The sequence below is a fragment of the Microtus oregoni genome, unplaced genomic scaffold (assembly GCF_018167655.1).
Source record: "Microtus oregoni isolate MIOR12 unplaced genomic scaffold, Mior012 000080F_ref0000499, whole genome shotgun sequence".
In the NCBI taxonomy this organism is placed as follows: domain Eukaryota; kingdom Metazoa; phylum Chordata; class Mammalia; order Rodentia; family Cricetidae; genus Microtus; species Microtus oregoni.
Genome location: NW_024544538.1, coordinates 591,996 through 612,347, shown reverse-complemented (window position 1 = coordinate 612,347; position 20,352 = coordinate 591,996). Strand labels below are relative to the sequence as shown.

Below are 20,352 nucleotides of genomic sequence, written 5' to 3'. Positions count from 1 at the left end.
CCATAGATTGAATTACTTTGTTGACAGCTCTTAGATCTGTCACCATTCTCCATCTACCAGATTTCTTTTTTACAACAAACACAGGAGAATTCCAAGGGCTGGTTGATTCTTCAATATGGTGAGCATCTAGTTGCTCTTGCACCAGCTGTTCCAATGCCTGTAGTTTATCTTCAGCTAGAGGCCATTGTTTGGTCCATATTGGCTTGTCAGTTAGCCATTTTAAAGTTAGGGCCGTTGGTACCTCTAAAGGTTTGGTATTTGCTGTATGTTCTTGTACAGCCTGAATGGCTGGTGACCTTTTTCCATAATACCTCATCATATCCTTCCCAGAATTATGAGTTCCTGGAAATACAGGAATGTTAATCTGGGTATTCCATTGCTGTAGCAGGTCACGGCCCCATAAATTTATGGCAATATTGGCTATATATGGCCTTAGTCTTCCTATTTGCCCTTCGGGCCCTATGCATTCAACCCATCTTGTGCTTTGTTTTACACGAGATAGGGTTCCAATTCCCAGGAACTGAACATCTACCTCTTGAAGAGGCCAATTCGGATGCCAAGATTCTGGGGTAATGATACTTACATCCGCACCTGTGTCTAATAAGCCTTCAAAAAAAGTGCCATTTATACAGACTCTTAGCTTTGGTCTTTGATCATTAATAGAAGTCTGCCAAAATATACGTTTACTCTGTCCTATTGGGTTTTTTGACTCATCCTCCACACGTAATTCTTCATTTAGACCAGTATTACTTTTTACAGCAGAAATTGGAGCTTTTAATTTTCTTGGTGAGGCACGTTCTCCACTGTGACTGGGAATGACTGGGCCACTGTTGGCTTGGGGGCCTGCGAGAGGCCCCCCAAGGAGTTTCCCGATGATATCGGATTGCCCCGGCTGTCTGTTGTTGACCTACATTCGTTGGACCAATGCCTGCCTTTACCGCATCTCCTACATATACCTGAAGGCCGAGGTCTCCTATTTTTGTCATTCCCAGAAGAGATATTATTCCTAGAAATTCTTTGCCTGCAATTCCTTTGCAAATGTCCTAATTGACCACAATTAAAACACCTGGCAGTTTGATGTCTCCTCATTGCTTTGGAAATCGCTTCTCCTACCCAAGATTCATCATTATAGCTAAACGTCTCAACATTCATCGTATGCTGAATCCATTCATCCATAGGTGCTGATCTAGACTTTAAAGGCCCAATTATCTTTTTGCATTCTATGTTTGCATTCTCAAAAGCTAGAGATTCAAGAAGTATTCGTCTAGCTTCTGGGTCTGTTACCCCTATGTCCAGAACCTTAATTAATCTTTGCAAAAAGTCAATAAAGGGTTCTCTCTGTCCCTGCCTAATTCTGGTATATGATTCAACTCTTTTTGCTGGATCTTGTATCCTATTCCAAGCATTTAAAGCTGCTTGGTGACATAGACACAGTACTTCATCGTCATAAAGAGCTTGGACCTGTGGATCAGCATATTCTCCTGCACCAAGAATTTGATCTTGGGAAACCTCAATACCTTTTGCTCTTCCTTGCTGTTCCATATGTTTGGATTCTTCTCTGAAATAAATTCCAAACATCAAGGAAGGTCCATTATCTAAAACTGCAGACACTAACTGATGGAAATCATGGGGAATAGCTCTAGCATTAGAAGCCCAAGTCCTTATCATTTCCTTTACATATGCATTGTGCAAGCCAAAATTAACAATAGCTTGCTTAATTTCTTTCAGATCATTCATTGCTATTGGCGTCCATCTAGCTTCTCTGACTCCCTTTGAGCCTTTAGAAGTTGATGCTTTTTCAGAATTAAGTATAGGGTATGTCGCTAGAACCCTGGGTAAGCCAATTCTAATAGCTGGTGGAGGCCTTGTATCCTGTCCTTGTGCCTCCTTACTCTGTTCACCAGCTGCAATAATTTCCCCAATCTTTTCAAATCTTTTTATCATTGTCTCTCTTAAATCCTGAATCTCCTGACCTGTATATATTTCCTGTGATTTCACTGAGGTATTAATTTTTTGCTCCCCATTCTGCACCTGTGATTCCAAAGCTTTAATTTTTTCCTTCAAAGATAACATGTCCTCCTTAAACTTTTCTAGTATATCATGTAGATTCCCATCTTGGAGGTACATTCTGTCTGTTACCTTATCAAAACTTTGTGATAAAGTCTGAACGTCAAATTCAACAGCCTGAACCCTTTCAGGTAACTTTCTAATACCCTTGGATATGGAATCAATTTTGTCTGTCATAGTATCCACTTGTTCAGATAACCTCTGATTTTCAATAATTTTAATCCTGTCAATTAGTTGTTCATTATTAGTTCGTAAAGATTCTATCATTCTTAGGAGTGCCATATTCTTCTGTTCATTATTAGTACGTAAAGATTCAATCGTTCTTAGGAGTGCCATATTCTTCCTTAATGATAGAATATGGAAAAGAAAACTGAAGGCTAGTAACAAGCAAATTAAGGTATCCCCATAATCATATAAACCTTGTATGATGTAATTCATTGTATTAGTAAATATAAATTTACTAATCCATTGTATTAGTGAAAACAAAGCAGTAAAATTTGCGTTGGAAACAAAAACTGCAATATTACCTATTATCCAGCAGGTGGCGCTGTTGCATAGTCGCGGTGAAAACATGGTCCTGTTTCAGTGCCTTAGTAGATGTTAAAAACTGGAAAATGCAAGTTTCTCAACAAAGTAAATGTAATTAAATCAATTCCTGAGACGGAACCAGAAACCCAGAATCCAGGGGTAGAGAAGAGCAATCTGGAAGCCGTTTATGCCTCCACGTGACAGAGTCACCCTGAGGGGTTGCAGCTTTCAGCAACCACGTGCTCTGGTTCGTGCCACTTAAGAGCTGTACTTGCAAGGGAGATTTAAAAATGACTCAGAAAAGAGCAAACCACGCGGCCAGAGACTACGCGGGCCTGTGGAGTTTAAATCCACTTGGGGAGTCCAAGGCCGCTGGCGGCTGAGGAAGGAGGGGCTCCCGCCAAGCCGAACTAGAGCCCGCCAAGCCCACAGCCGCCAAGCTGAACTTGCGCCCGCCAAGCCCGCAGCCGCCAAGCCGAACTTGGGGCCACCAAGCCGAACTCGCGGCTGCGAATGGGGAAAGGAGAGGTTCTAAAACCAAACGTTGGGTGCCAAAATGAAGGCGTAAGTCACAAACAATGCCACACCAATTCGGGGTTATGATTATTAGGGTGGTATTTATTTAAAGGGGAAAAAACTTACACTGTCCCAGGCAACAGCCCTCTATGCAACCAGGAAAGGAGTCTAGTCACAGGCGGAGCAGGAAGTGAAGAGAGCGAGGAGAGGGAAGTGGCCGCTTTTTTAAAGGGAGAGAAACCACGCCCCAGTGGGCTGGTACCTCAGCGGTGATAGGCTGGAGGAGTGGGAGGACCTCCCGCAACACTGGTTTCCTGTTTTGCTTTTGGTGGTAATCCGGTGTGTATAAACATGTGTGTCTCTGTGTTTCTTTAGCTCCCTTTTTGTTTTGTTTTGTTTTAGATCAGTTTAGTTTTGTTGCTTCTTTTGAGACAGGATTTCCGTGTGTAACAGTCCTAGTGGCCCTGGAATTTGCATTTTAGGACAGGCTGACCCTGAACTCACAGAAATGTGTATGCCTCTGCCTCGAGAGTGCTGGAATTAAAGATGAGCACCACCATAGCCTAGCTAGTTCCATTTTGTCATTGGTTGTTTGGTCAGAATCCAATTTATTTGGGTTTATTTTATATTATTATTATTATTATTATTATTTAGATGTCATATAATATATAAAAATACTTCACTTTAGAGTTACAGAAGTATATAAAGTTGATTCACACGTAACATGTGAATGCAACACACAGATTTTGTAAAGGTACTAGGGGCAGGATTTAGAAAGTTCCTTTTTTCTCTAATAAATTGTGGGATCTGAAGTACGTAGGCAACACCAAATCACTGAAAACATTTGATATTTTACAACCAATATTAACGCATTAAAAACATTGAACTGAATCGCATTCATTAAAATTATTCAGTAAAATGATTAATAAAACTATTACAGCAAAATAAATAGATCTCAATAACTATTAAGACTCTTTTTTCTACATTTCCATCCCCATAGGTAAGATTTACTGCCATGGATGTTTCTTCCAAAATTATACATTGGGAAAGGACCAGTGGCATGAACTGTGTGTCTATTAGTTACTCCACCCAGTCACTTGTAGCAGTATATAAAACTCAAATGCCTCTGGGTGATGGTGAAGCATGCCTTTAATCTCAGCACTCCTAAGGCAGAGGCAGGCAGATCTCTGTGAGTTCGAGGCCAGCCTGGTCTACAATAGCTAGTTAAGCGCAGGCTCCAAAAGCTACAATGAAACCCTGTCTAAGAAAAAACAAAACAGAACACACTAAGAAAAAAACAACTCAAATGCCTAAGTCATGCTGTGTAAGCAATGATCACATCTGTACCCATGGCACCGCAGGAGTTAACACAATAATTCTGCTAAACTTAGGTCTCACTTTGACTGAACCAGGAAAACAAGACACAAGTTGTTAGAACTAGACAAATTCCAGACAGCCATCTTCTTTGGACCTTTTGTCTCTGGAGGGCGTTTTTTCAGACAGGAAGGGCGGGAGACAAATGCTCATCAGCTCCTCTATGGAGCTCTACTGCCATCATCAGGATGGAGTTTCACAACTCACAGCCCCACTGAGCTAAGCTTCCTTCCCATGATTCTTAGCCATGGCAGAAGATGGCGACTGCCATGCTGGAGGTGCTGACTCTACTCGGGTTCCCTGACTTCTCTTCAGGGACCAACACAAACATGGACTGTAGAGTTTTCTCACCAGAACCTAGAGAGGAGGTAGCTTCCTGCCTTAGGACACAAGCTAATAGATTCAATTTGCGATCTGAGCAGTGTAAACCCCGCCCCTCCACGTCCTGTTCCTGGATCTCAGGACAGCTGTGTACTAGTAACTGGGCACTAGGACACTAAGGTCTATATTAAGTCTCTGAAGGACCCAAGACTCGAGTCTGCCTACACGAAAAAAGTAGAAAACGGAAGGAGGTAAGGCTAGGCCACTTGAGAATCGTTTTGACCCACACTTTCAAATATGGCTGGAAATAGTCTTGAGGAAGCAATGCATACATGCACAAGGATAAAGGAAACACTTTCCACATGATGGCACTGTTGCCCCACTGAAAAGAACATGCATTGCTCTTCTCCGCCTTTCCTATTTGAAAAAAATCAACAACACACACACAAACCAAAGCAGAGTCCAACAATGTTTCTCCTTCCTTCAGAGAGAGCAAAAGTGATTCACTGACAGCTTAGCCTCCATTTTAGTTTTATCTGAGTGCCACAGCTAGTAGCTCTGTTCCTTCATCAGAAACCACCAAAAATGACTAAAGACAAAAATCCAAAGAAGGGAAGAAGGAAAGTACAGGAAACTGATGGAAGCAGGAGAAAAAGGGGAAGGAGATGGAGAGCTGAGGTGCCCACCATCTCAGGACTCCTCTGTTTTGAAGCAGTCAGTGGCCAGTCAGTGATCAAGCCTTGAGTTTCCTCCTCTCCAGCCGATTCTACCTCCAGTGCATATGCTGGTGTAGGACTGTCTGGTGTTCAACGTTAAATCTTAGGCTCCAGTTCTAGGAAGAATAAGAAAATGCAGCCAGTCAATCATATCTAGAAGCCAGGAAGGCTGGTTCTCTGCCAGATTCACTTCACAGATTTTCTGGTAACCAACCCATATCCTGATCCAGGCACTCAGACAGATCACAGAGTTGTATCTATAGATTTTGTCCTACAAATAACACTGAAAATCTAATAAATTTCCATCTAAATTGGACTATGTTATACATAGCTCCTCAAACCTTTATTGTTGGGAAACCTTACAAGGTTACACAGAGTTTTAATGTCAATGTAAGCATGGATATCAAGGAAAGTAGGGAGAAAAACTGTAGAATGAAATTGTGTGCTCCAAGTTTTAAGTAGAACATTCTCAAAAAACATATTTTTTTAACTGATGTTTTTCAGTATGGATTTGTGAGAAGTTTTCTTCCAAGCCATACAAGGTTTCAAATGCCTTTCTTTAATTTAAAGACAGGTATGTTGGTGCAGGCATCTCTGAATCTTTTCTTAAGTTAAGTTGCCACCTCAAAGTAGTAAGTGGGTTTGTTTCCTCCTACTGAGCATGCCAGGTTACATCCAATTCCCTGTCCCAGCCTCTTAGGTGGGGCCTGTCTCTTCTTAGAAAGTCTTCCCTTGGGGATAAGACAACTGAAGATCAGGACCTTACACAGTCAACATCAGAGAAACTTCTTCCTGCAGCATATGTGAACAAAAACAGAGACCAACAGTCATATAATATGCAGAAAGTAACAAACTTTAAAGTACTCAACCCTAAGAAGGAAGGAAGGAAGGAAGGAAGGAAGGAAGGAAGGAAGGAAGGAAGGAAGGAGAAAAAGAACAAAGTCTCCAGGAAACTCCCCCCCGCCCCCCAGGGCTCAGGAGCTCTCAGGAGAGAAGATGGATAGAGTGGTTTAAGAGTCAGAGGGGATGGAGGATGCCACTGAGGCCTTCTGGACACAACATGGCTACAACACATATCAACTCACACACTGAGGCAGCATGCACAAGGCCTACATGGCACTGCTCAAGATGCGGTCTGGAGCTGAAAGGAGAAGATGACACAATTCCAACCCTAACCCCAAAACTGTTTCCCATTGACAGCCAGTTAGAAATGCAAAATTAGCCTTCCTCAAGGGAAGCACACTGAGAAATCAAACTACGCTTGAAGCTAGGCCTCATGCCAAGCAGTAGAAGGCCACCACAAAGTGATTTAATGACATTTGTAGTTTCTATCTCATAATGAACTCAGAGCATTTAAAAAACAAAACCAGAAAATTTTGCAGATATATGTGTGTGTATATATACATATATACATATATACACATATACATATATACATATATACACACACATATACAAGATACATATATACACAAGACATACACACTCTGGTTTCCAGTTGTGTTATTCCAATGTGTATAAATGTGTGTCTCTGTAAGTGTTTCTTTAGTTCCCTTTTTTATTTTAGATGAGTTTAGTTTTGTTGCTTCTTTTGAGAAATGTTTTCCCTGTGTAACAGTCCTATTGGCCCTGCAATTTTCATTTTAGAACAGGCTGACCTTGAACTCACAGAAATGTGCCTGCCTCTGCCTCCAGAGTGCTGGAATTAAAGATGAGCACCGCCATAGCCTAGCTAGTTCCATTTTGTCTTTGGTTGTCAGAATCCAATTAGTTTGGGTTTAATTTATTTTATTATTATTATTCTTTAGATGTCATGGAGCAGGCTTTAGAAAGTTCATTTTTCTCTAACAAATTGTGAGATCTGAAGTACGCAGGCAATATCAAATCAGTGAAAACATTTGATATTTTACAATTGATTCAAATGCATTGAAAACATTGAACTGATTCACATGCATTAAAATTATTCAATAAAATGATTAATAAAACTATTACAGCAAAATAAATAGGTCTCACTATTAAGAATCGTTTTCTACATTTCTATCCACATAGGTAAGATTTACTGCCATGGATGGTTCTTCCAAAATTAGGCATTGCGAAATGACCTAAATGACATATACTATGTGTCTATTAGTTACCCCACCCAGTCACTTGTAACAGTTTATTAAACTCAATTGCAGGGCCAGGTGGTGGTGGTGGTGCACACCTTTAATCCCAGCACTAGGGAGGCAGAGGCAGGCAGGTCTCTGTGAGTTTGAGACCAGTCTGGTATACAAGAGCTAGTTCCAGGACAGGCTCCAAATGCTAAAGAGAAACCCTGTCTAGAAAAACAAAACAAACAAACAAAAACGAACCATGCCTAGATCATGCTGTGTAAGCAATGATCCCCTCATCTTTAGCCATCTCACCACAGGAGTTAACACAATAATCTTTTGCTTCCCAATCTCTCAGCATAACTTTATTGTGCAAAACCAACAATAAATTAATGGGACCAAAAGTGTAAGAACACCATAAGTATCCAGCAAGGCTAAAAGCAAAATGTCATAAAAAAAGAAATATCCCCCTCAGCTAAATTTATGTCTCTCTTTGACTGAACAAGAAAATCAAAACACAAGAAGTCCTTAGAACCAGACAAAACTCCAGAAGCCATCTCCTTCAGTCTCTGGGTAGCGTTTTTTCAGAAAGGAAGGGCGGGAGACCAACGCACACCAGGTCCTTCATGGAGCTCTACTGCCATCATCAGGATAGAGTTTCACAACTCACAGCGCCACTGAGCTTCCTTCCCATGATTCTTAGCCATGGTGGAAGATGGAGGTTGCAGAGAACTACAACCATACATGTCGACTTGGGTTCTGTAACTTCTCTACAGGCCCCAACAGATAGATAGACTGCAGAGTTTTCTCACCAGAATCTCGAGAATGGGGCGCCTTCCAGCCCTAGGACACTAGCTAGTAGATTCCTATTGCAAGGGGAGCAGTGCAAACCCTGCCCCCCACTACCTGTTCCTGGATTTCAGAACAGCTGTGCCCTAGTAACTGGGCACTAGGACAATAAGGTCTATATTAAGTCTCTGAAGGATCCCATGATTCCAGTCTGCCTTCACGAAGGAGGCGAGAATGGACAGAAATAGTCTTGAGGAAGCAGTGCATACATGCACAAGGATAAACGAAACACATTCCACATGATGGCATTGTTGCCCCATTGCAAAGAGGGCAACATTCATGCATTGCTCTGTTCCCGCCTTTCCAATATGAAAAAACTACAATACAAAGGCAGAGTGCAAAGCTGTGACAGGCAGAACTTCTTTAAAAGGGAGAAGTGATTTATTGAGAGCTTAGCTTCCATTTTAATTTTCTAATTTTCTGTCAATGTCACAATTGGCAGGTCTAGACCTTCACAGGAACCTACCATCAAAGCACAAAAGACAAAAATCTTAAGAAGGGAAAATGGAAAGTATAAATTCCACCCACAGAGATCTCAGGGCTGTACCTATAAACTTTTCTCTCATAAATAAAACTAAATACGAAAAAAAAAATTGCATCTACACTGGACCATGTTATGCATAGCTCCTCATACCTCTATTTTTGAGGAAGTAGGAAGAAAAACGTAGCAAAAGGAAACTGTGCTGTCCAAGATTTAAGTAGAAGAAGCTCAAAAGGGCTAAATTTGTTTACCAAAAAAAAAAAAAAAACAAAAAAACAAAAAAAAAAACCCAAAAAAAACTGGTACTTTTCATTATGGATTTCTGAGCAATTTTCATCAAAGCCATACAAAGTTTGAAAGGCCAGGTATATTGGTGCAGGTATCTCTGAATCTTTTATCGCCTCCTAAAGAGTAAGTGGGTTTGTTTCCTCCTACTGAGCATGCCAGGTTACATCTAATTCCCTGTCCCATCCTTTTAGGTGGGGCCTGTCTCTTCTTAGAAAGTCTTCCCTTGAGGGATAAGACAACTGAAGGAGAGCAAATGATACACTGGAAAGGAAGATGTCAAGGTACCTTTACTTGTAGATGACGACAGTAGACAGAAGTCATCCTGAAAATTCCACGAGGAAACGCCTAAACATGTTAAGCAAATTGGCTAAATAGAAAGTAGCCTCACAAAAATCAGTATAATAAATAAATCTCAGGTACCTAGGGCATGCTAAGTAAGCAACAAACCCCACGTGTATATCCATTGCACTGTATGGGGTAACATAATTCTTTCCTCCTCAATCTCCTAACTTTATTGTGTAAGACCTACAACAAATTAATGTGACCAAATTTTTAAGAACAGTATAGGTATCCGGCAAGGGTAAAAATCAAGAGTTATAAAGAAGGAAACATCCTCCCCATAACAAAAAGAGTCCTAAGATCTCTGCTAAATTTAGGTGTCACTTTTGATGAATGTGGAAAACAAGATAAAAAAAATGGCTTTCAAATTACTCAGAGCTGGGCAAAATTCTCAGCAACCATTTTATTTGGGTCTTTTGTCTCTGGATGCCCTTTTTTCAGCCAGATAGGGCGGGAGACCAGCGGGCACCGGGTCCTTCATGGCGCTCTACTGCCATCATCAGGATAGAGTTTCACAACTCACAGCGCCCCTGAGCTAAGCTTCCTTCCCATGATTCTTAGCCATGGCGGAAGATGACAATTACAAGACAACTAGAAGCCCACATGGCCTTCCTCGACTTCTCCTCAGGCCTCAAGAGAAATACAGACCATTCAGTTTTCTCACCAGAACCTGGAGAAGGAGGCGCCTTCCTGCCCCAAGATACGTGCTAGTAGATTCAATTTGCGATCTGAGCAGTGCAAACCCCGCCCCCCCTTCCTGTTTTTGGACCTCAGGACAGCTGTGCACTAGTAACTGGGCCTTCAGTCAACAGGGTTTATATTAAGACTCTAAAAGGGCTCCTCGTTTCAGTTTGCCTACAGAAAAAGAAAAAAAAATGGTATGAGGCCAGGCAAACTTGGTAATTTAAAATTCCCTGACCCTCACCTTCCAAATGGGTAGAAGCCGATTTTACACATGGAAGGGTATGTACGAAACAATTTCCACACGAGGGCAGTGTTGCCCCAGAATAGAGAAGGCATCCTGCATGCATCTCCAAGCAGGCCTTTCCAGACTGGGGAAAAAAAAAAAAAAAAAAAAAAAATCCCTTGCAAAGTCTCCAGTAACTGAGTGAGCCTTGCTTTCTTTGTTCCCTGTTTGGGTGCATGCTGCACTGCACTCTGAGAACTTAGCTTCTATTTTTCATTTATATCAATGCCATATCTAATGGGTCTGCACCTGCATTGGACCTCCAGTATCAAAAGACAAAAAGAAGCCCGTAAATAGATACATGAGTAAATGGATAAATAAATACATCTCAGAGCAATACCAGGAAGAAGAAAAGACAGATGAAAGTGAGATCTGAGGCAACCACCTTCTCTTTGGAAGAAGTCAATGTTCTGTCAATGGTCCAATCTTGCATTTCTCCTGGTCTGCACCCAGCAGCTTCTCCATCTAGTGCTTGCTCAGGGTGGCTGCCTGTTTTCTGGTCTTGCCTCGCAGAACTAGGCATCCAGGTCTAGGTAGGAAAAAACATGCGGTCACCACAGTGCTTGAAAAAAAGCAAATCTAATTGTTATTATCTACCTTCACACCACAACTTACCTGGCTATCATAGACCACTGGAGATCTACAGAAAGAGATCTAGAAAAATGGGCCTGGGTGCACAGTGGGAGGCTGACATTAGTGGCACAGATACCTGTCAACACCAAATGCTGGACAAATCCCTACAAGGAGAAACACATGTGTGTATTGAAATGTCTCTGATTTCCAATTGGATATATCAGAGTTTCTCTCGGGGCTCCCTCCTATCCCATGGGAACATAGGCAGCCCACTGCTCTTTCCTATAGTTTAACTGCATACATGTTGTTGTTTTTATACTGGACTGTTTAGCATACTTTAGTCTTACACTTTCCCTTGGCCTACATAATGTGTTCCAGGGTCGCTTAAGCTTGATGCTGAGATTCTGCCTCAGTGGATTTCTGGGTTCGCAATAGAGTTCACCAACCTGTCTATATGCCACAAATATACTTGTTAGATTAACGTACGTAACATGCTTGTTAGATTAATTCCATTTTGACACTAAGTTATGAGATCTAGATGCTGTAATTTGGTTATTTTAAGATAATTTTAGATTTGTCGGTCAATCAAAATTCCATATGACCTTTAGGGTCAGGCATTCTGCTTCTGCAGAATGGTCATTAGGACAATGAGGTCTGCCATAACACTGAAAATCTCTTCTGGTAATATGGCCAACTTAACTATAGTTAGCTTTCCACCCCACAAACATGGCATGTATCTCGTGGTCACGTAGGTGAGATGTAGCCTGTTAGTAAGAGGACACTACTTAAAATCCTGCTGACTCATACTATAAGGAGCAGGAGACAGGCGTCCCCACCAAGAGTTGAAAGTTTATGACCCAGATAAAAGGACCAAAATGCCAACCAGCAACTTCCTGTCTGCTAGTCTAAGCACCTGCAGGTCCTCTGTTGGCTCCTTGCACTTACTTCATTTTTAATACTACGATTGTACTGCTGTCCAAGTTTCTCCTCTTGCCTCAGGGGAAAGGCCCTGGGCCCCAAAGTCTAAGCCAGGTGGATCCTTCCAGGAATTCTTTCCCCACTGCTAGACTCACGGGAATGAAGCTGTAATGGTGCCGTGTGTACTGTAATTATTCCTGCACAATGGCAATAGTGCTCCACAGACAGTCACAAGGGCCACCCTTGACTGCTTTACTCCCGCCCTCCAAGCCCAATAGTGATTCTAGTAATAGTCAGAATCAGAATCTAGACACAAAGGCCTAGGAACGTGGTTGGTTAGCATTTTGTAACTGATAATTCTCCACTGAACCTTATCCATTCAGACATGTTTTACTTCCCTTGAAGTTAACTTGTGTTTCAAAGGCTAAACTTGGTGGATGAAGGCAGAGAAGAGACAACTATGAAGCCTGTAAATCCTCTCTCAGACACAATTAACAAATGCCAAGTGTTTGTTTGTATTCAAAACATAAGTCCCGCCCTAGGACTTCCTGTGTCTTTACGTCCTGGAAGCTTCCAAGTCCCTGGTACACAGGCCTCTCGCGTTCCAGGTTCTACACAAATAGTGCTTGGGTTCGGATCATACTTAGGGCCTTAGAAATACGGCTGTGCCTAGCGAACCAACCCTAACACAGAATATGCCCATGCCTAAAGAAGTATGCCTAGAGCGGCCTTGGCATTGCATACAGTGAAGAAACTGTTCATTGAGTCTCTGAAACTCTGACCGCACGATGGCAGTAGTGCTCCAGAGAGCGCCAGCACCGCCATCTTAGCTGTCTCCTCTCCCGCCCTTCGTAGTCTGAAAAAACAAAAACACCACTGAGACCAAAAAAAAAAAAAAAGGCCAAGAAAATCGACCATCCTCCGTCCTGTTCGAAATCAGTGGAGCCCCTAGAGCAGCCATTTTACTTTTGTCTTCCTTCTAGGCCAAATTAAGAACTAAAACCACTGAGTTCGGACTTTCGCCTTTTCTCAAGGTAAATTTCCACCGCAGTACCTGTCCAGTAAATTGGCCACTGTAACTCACTGCGTAGACTGGCAGCCTACAGCTCGCCAAAATCTGCCAGATCCAGCCACTCAAGGGCTGCAATTAAATCACGCTGCCATTAGCGGTGCCACCAGACTAGGCACCTTTTCTTTCTTAAAGAAACTAGCAAGTTTGCAGAAGCACTCTGGGTATTATTTGTACATATGCGTACTCCTCCCCTGCCTAGCCCATCTCAAAAAAAAAAAAAAAAATACTAATCAGAGGCAAAGGCATCAAGAAACATGGAGGCTGCTTTACATTTGATTTGTATGGATAAGCTCACAGCAGTAAATTCTTAGTTTCTGTTTGAAACCAAATCGAGAACTACCTCACTACATTCTCAGCAGTAGTCTTGATATCTTGCGATTATTTACTACCATTCTTTGCTTTGTCTTTGGCAACCCAAATTCTCAACTTCTTGCTTTATGAGCAAATCTTCATAAGCCTCACCTAAAGGATATAAAGAAATTCAAAAAAATCAGTGGCAGAAATAGGCCATCTGTAAGCATCCTGACTTGACTTACTAATATTAATGACAAAATTACTTTGATCATTGTTAAAACAACCAAGATTATTGCTACAGGAATTTTTCAATGGGGGAAGACATAAATCAGGCTCAATCCTGAATTCAGCAGAGGCAGCTGGGGATTTACAGGCAGGAGCTAAAGGAGGGATGGAGAGATGTGCAGGGAAAATAATGCGTGGAGGGGGAGTCCACAGGGGTAGGGGAGGGAAATATGTTGTTTAGTAAGGAGGGAGACCCTGGACACCATCCCCAGCATAGCAAAGCAAGAATGGTGGCACATCCCTGTAACCCCAGGACAAGGTAGCGACAGGAGATGAGGCACTCCTGTCTCAAAAAACAACAAAAGAAAAAAAAAATCAGAGAATAAATTTTTTAAAAATTAGAAGCTTATCAGAAAGTACCTATTTGCTTCCTAGAAGGCATTCTCAGATATCTTCCTTGGGCCACGAAAGTAGATGGGCGTTTACTAGGGAACAGGAAAAGGATAAGAGATGAAAAGTTAGGGTTCTGCGGATGCATAAAATCGAAGCATGCTAAACGTAAATGAAAATGTCACAGGAAACTTGATACTGTACAAGTAATTTCCATTTAAAAAAAATCTACATTTAACTTACTGATCAGTGGGAAACTAGCGAAAGGGTTCCTAACACCACAAATAACAGAAAAGTCTTCATTTCTCAAACTTTTGAGTGGAGTCCTGAAGATAATGAAAGTAGAAAAATGAAATAAAAATCATTAGTATTATTAAAAACATGTACAACACTACCAATAATTATTTTAGTTAGATCTCATAAAAAAGTACCAGGATTGGCTATGACGAAATGGTTTGATCACAGATATAAAGATATGAATTTGATTTCACTTATCTAGTTTATGCTACTCTACTTTATCATTGCAAATATCCTTGAAAGGAAAACTTCAAGTGTGTTAGTTTGATGTTAATATTAGCACTGCTTCTTTCCCTGTAATCTTCTATTTATTGGCCCTAAACCAAATTTTTAATTTTTGGGCCAAGGAAATAAATGAACTCAGATCCTGAAGCCAACTTGGCCTCTACCCCTTCTCCAGTTGCTCTCGTTGTTCAAGGCAATGAGATAGACTTTTGCTGTGTCCATATACCTGAGCAAGCACATATGCTGCTTTAAAATAGCACCTCCAAACAGGCACTAGGTGCTAAGTTCCTGGAAACTGGGAGGTGGAAGCAGAATGCACAGGATTAAGACCTTGGCTACATTAAGTTCCTGGGCAGCCTGGACTCAGTGAAAGCTGCCAAAACAAATTCACGGAGTAACAAAATTACATATAAATTATCAAGTTCTCATTTTTAGAAAGTAAATCATTACAAAAGATACTTGTCATTTCATTCACTATATTCACCCACATGTGCTACATAGTATCCATACGTATATAAATGCACATTAAGGTTGAAACCTTAATGACAATGACTCATCCCGAGTAGGATTTTCTTTTGTCTTCTATGTCAATGATATACTCCGCAGGCTTCCATTACTTCCATATTAAGACATTTTCCCTAGACGGAAATCTTTTTATATTTATTCTTAGAAGTAGATCTTCTTCCAAATTACAAAAATCGCACCATTGCTGGTAATGTGTTCTCATTTGGAGAATTACAAAGTCAAAAGATTGTTAAACACCTAATCAAAATTAGAACAACTTCTTTATATATTCTCATATTGCCTCTATCCACATATCACACACTACATATGGAATATTAGTTGAAGATACATTACATATGGGAGCTGGGCTGTGGGCCCCCAAAGAGTAAACACAAAGAAAATCCAACTACACACACACACACACACACACACACACACACACCTGCCTGTGAATGACTGGCTGCTGGGACTAAAGGCAGTGCCACCACACCCAGCCCTGGAGTATAATATTTTTAATATTTCTTAACTCCAATGGTTTTAGAATTAAACATTTCTTTGAGTTGCGAACTAGTCATGGATAAAAAGTGCAGAGGTGGGGCTGGAGAGATGGCTCAGTGGTTAAGAGCACTGTCTGCTCTTCCAGAGGTCCTGAGTTCAATTCCCAGCAACCACATGGTGGCTCCAAACCATCTGTAAAGAGATCTGGCGCCCTCCTCTGGCGTGTGGGTATAAATGGAGGCAGAAAGTTGTATACATAATAAATAAATCTTTAAAAAAAAAAGAAAAGAAAAAAAAAGTGCAGAGGTTACCAGCACCACAAATTCAGGCACACAAAGGATTTTATAAAGTGTCTTTAGTTCTGTTTCCTATGAACAACTGGAGATAAAAATATATGAAATCACAAATAGCCAATGAATCACATTTCATGAGCAATTTTTTCTGCACATTATTTGTTCTAAATTGATTCACAATTCTTAAAGATTCTCTGGACATCACAACTTATCTAACACAAATTCAATTTTCTGCAAAGACTATTAAGAGCTGAGAGCAGTACATCTTTCGATTCTCATCCATCGCCAGGCGGTAGTGGCGCGCGCCTTTAATCCCACAACTCGGAAAGCAGAGACAAGTGTATCTCTGAGTTTGAGACCAGCTTGGTCTGCAGAGCAAGTCCAGGACAGGCTCCAAAGCTACAGAGAAACCCTGTCTCGAAAACCCTAAAAGTTTTTCGGCTACCTATTTCTTTAGACGCATCACAGTGGATGGAACCCATGGCCTTGCAATGCTGGTAGATGCTCTAACACTAAGCGGTACTCCTAGCCCCAGCTTAAACATTACCAAAGTGATGGAAAACTCTGTAAAAGGATTGGAGTTATCTAACTAAATCAGTTTTAGTTCCCTCATTATTTAAACATCCCACATTCTTTTTTTAATTTATTTTATTTATTTATTTATTATGTATACAATATTCTGTCTGTGTGTATGTCTGCAGGCCAGAAGAGGGTACAAGACCTCATTACAGATGGTTGTGAGCCATCATGTGGTTGCCGGGAATTGAACTCAGGACCTTTGGAAGAGCAGGCAATGCTCTTAACCTCTGAGCCATCTCTACAGCTCCCCCCACATTCTTTTGTAAGAGAGACAGGGTCTCAGCCCAGGCTGTCCTACAACCTGTTATGACACTGGTCTTGAACTCTTGATGCACTTTTCAAGTGCTAAGCCCAGTTACTCCTGTATTATCTAAGGCAGGCTTATTGACATACACAAAACATTTCTATTTTTTCCTTTTTTATTACATTATACATACAGCTTGGTGCATGAGTCCTTCACTCAACACGGGATAGTAAGCATTAACAATTGACAGGAGCTTTTGGGGGAAAGATATCATTTCTATTTTTTTATTTTTATTACTTTATCTTTATTTGTGTGATGGTCAGATGCCCTGGAACTGGAGTTACAGACAGTTGTGAGCTGCCATGTGGGTGCTGGGAATTGAACTCAGGTCGTCTGGAAGAGCAGCCAGTGCTCTTAACCGCTGAGCCATTGCTCCAGCCCCGAAGACAGCATTTCTTTAATTTTTTTTTAATTTACTTTTATTGTAGGAATGTTGTTTGCATGTCTCCCACATGTGCCTTGTCCTCGTAGAAATTAGGAAAGTGCATCAGATCCCCTGGAACTGGAGTTATAGAGGCTATAAACTACAATCTGGGTGCTGGGAATTGAACTCAGATCCTCTGCAAGAGCAGCCAGTGCTCTTAACCAAGAGCAGCCAGTGCTTGTAACTGCTGAGCCATCTCTCCAGGCCCTTCAAAGTATTACCTTGTAGTTAGCAAATACAAAGACTAAAATGCATTGTGGCAAAAACAAACAAACAAAAAGCCCACAAAACACAAACAAAATAATAGCAGCTGGAGCAAATACTCTTAAAATATGTTATAGCTATGTAATCTTTGATCCCTTACATTCTGCTGTTATGTTTATTAGACATGTGTGGGGACATGTATGTATATAGGCCAAAGGATTTACTGGCATGGACTTTGACTTGTATGATATATACCTCTTCAGTTGCTTCAATTATAATTTTCTCCAATCACAAAACTTGTCATGTGTCATTAGATATAAAAGTTAAAGATAGCATTACACATGCATAAAAAAGAAGAGTGAAGAGTGAGGTCTTTTAAGAGTGGGGCCTTTAGGGGCTACTGGGGATAAGGCGATATGAAATGGGGAAAAAGTGTGTTACAAGGTACAAGGTATTAGAAGGGATATATATTATCAAAGTTTGTTACACATCTCTATGATGGTGCATGTCTAATTCCAGAGTGGCAGGAGGATGGTCACGAATTTGAGGACAATCTGGACTATATCATGGTTCCAGCCTAGTCTGAATTTGAGAGTCTTAAGCCCTGGCCCTCTCCCTACAAAATAGAAAAATACCAAAGTGAAACCCACTACTTTGTACAGTAATTCAGGCCAGTAAAACGTGAGGTCTTTAAATCTTGGATAGAAGTATGATTATTTCTAGAGAAAAAACACAAGGATATTTTCCAATTGTATTTTTGATTGGCACCAAGGTTTACCTTTTATTTTTATTGGTAATTATTACTACCAATTATTTCAAATATGACATGTTTTCTAATTTCAACATTATAAGTCTAAACACAAGACTAAGTTAAAGAGTCAAGGCTGCGGCTGAAGAGGTGACTAAGTAATGAAGCACTCTTGTTGCTCTTCCAGGACCTGAGTTCTGTTCCCAACTCCCACATGTGGCTCACAACAGCTTTAACTCCAGTTCCAGGGGATATGATGCCCTCTTCTGGCCTCCAAGGCGCACCATTCATGTGTGTCTCCATTCTCATACAGACAAAATACCCATTCGCAGAAAATAAAAAGTATGCACACGCGCGCGCAAACACACACACACACACACACCTTTAAACTTTTAAGGCAATTAAACAACTGACAGTTATGTAATTAGTTATTTCCTTTGAAAGTTTCCATATACTTCCTTTGTACCTACTCACTTTTTGAATCCATGTTTCTGTGGTCTACTTGACTTAAACATGTATGTAGTAAGTGGAGAAAGACACATTGTTTCTCTTGTATTCCCTAACTAAAATAGCTTCATCCTAAAGTTCCAACAACAACAAAAAAGAACTAAAGTTTGTTTTCCATTCCTAAAACAAAGGCATATATCTGTGTCCTGAAAAGGACTGGCTAGATGTAACCTCTTAGTCTAAACTAAAATGTATGTGAATACAAACTTGGTGTGGTTTGGTTTTTGGTTTTCCAAGATAGGATGGGGTTTTTTTTGTTTTTGTTTTGGTTTGGTTTGGTTTGTTTTTTTTTTGTGTGTGTAGTCTTGGCTGTCCCAGAACTCAACTTGCTCTCTAGACCAGGAAGGCCTTGAACTCAGAGCTCCGCTAGCCAAGTGCTAGAATTAAAGGTGTGCACCACTACAGCCAGGCAAATAGGAAGTTCACACACCTGATGATTTCTAGGGCTTAGGCTATTTTTTTTAAATATTTATTTATTTATTATGTATACAATATTCTGTCTGTGTGTATGCCTGCAGGCCAGAAGAGGAGGGCACCAGACCTCATTCCAGATGGTTGTGAGCCACCATGTGGTTGCTGGGAATTGAACTCAGGACCTTTGGAAGAGCAGGCAATGCTCTTAACCGCTGAGCCATCTCTCCAGCCCTTTTTTTGGTTTTTTCGAGATAGGGTTTCTCTGTGGCTTTGGAGCCTGTCCTGGAACTAGACCAGGCTGGTCTCGAACTCACAGAGATCCGCCTGCCCTCTGGAGGCAGGGGCTTCTGCTATCTTATCTGTGATCCAAAAGTCTGACTTCAGAAACAACACACCATCATCACAGGTGCAGGTTCCTTAGTCTAGACCCTGGAGAAACTATTACTTCACTGCACGCAGCTTAACCTAGCCAGCACAGCTTTTCTCATGCCCACGAGCGTATCTGCAATGCGCTGAAGAAGGCATGGGTCACTTCAGGGCTTTCATCTATTACCCAAAACCATGGAAACATGCTGTTTCATCAAACATCACCATTCACTGGGTAGCTTACCTCACTCAAGAGCATCCTCAAGGCCAGCCAGGCCCATCACCAATTTCCCCAGGAACTTTCTTGTTCTTGTAGACATGGATGTGTAGAACTTTAAGACAATTCTGAAGCCATTTCTGACAACTCTCAGTACTTCCCATCCTCCTCTGGGAACCAAGGACATAACAGCTATGCATGCATGTACTGATCTCCCTGAATAGGGCCAAGATAACCCTTAGGTGTTGACTCAATTACTGATGTTTTGACTTAGTCCCTGGGAAGGGGCAAAGTGACCCTCATATTTTCCCTTACCTCATCTGATCTGGCAACCGCTCTCTAGCCAATTATTGATAATAGCCCTTTTGAATAAGCCAATCATAATAGTTAAAGAACAACCCCCAGCCACCCCTTCCTTCTGTGGTTTTTCCCTTTAAAAATAGCCTGTACCAGGCATTCAAGGTCTTCTAGCTCCTCAGGAACGGGTGTGGAGAAGGGAGTAAAAGGGGAGGGACCTCCCAAACATTTCCCCTTTTTCTCAGACTCTCAGGCTGTGACTGGACTCATAGAATCTGTTCTGACTACCCACCAGCCCACTTGGAATCTTAATATGGCAGCAGGTAGGGGGTGGCTGACAGTCAAAGCCACCAGTCTCTCTATCTCAGGGGGTTGGTTGTAAGGCATCCCACTAATTTGGTCAAGGTAAGAGAGGTTCTTCAGGGGCCAGTTAAACAAATAGTTGTGTTTCTTAAGATTTCCAGGCG

At 41.3% G+C, this 20,352-nt stretch overlaps 1 long non-coding RNA gene across 4 annotated transcripts in view; it reads right to left on the bottom strand.

The window, feature by feature from the left end:
• The window catches only part of LOC121441637, a 34,284-nt gene that overhangs the window by 6,112 nt on the left and 7,820 nt on the right, over positions 1-20,352 (bottom strand). For 2 of the 4 annotated variants that reach the window (XR_005973477.1, XR_005973475.1), the window contains 5 exons: positions 14,252-14,334; positions 14,039-14,103; positions 11,152-11,273; positions 10,922-11,065; positions 3,757-5,638 (listed from right to left, as the gene is read on the bottom strand). This is a non-coding gene — a long non-coding RNA (uncharacterized LOC121441637). Of the gene's footprint in view, positions 1-3,756; positions 5,639-6,624; positions 6,664-10,921; positions 11,066-11,151; positions 11,274-14,038; positions 14,104-14,251; positions 14,335-20,352 lie in introns of those variants that run through there. The other 2 variants (XR_005973476.1, XR_005973478.1) reach the window with 2 other exon arrangements.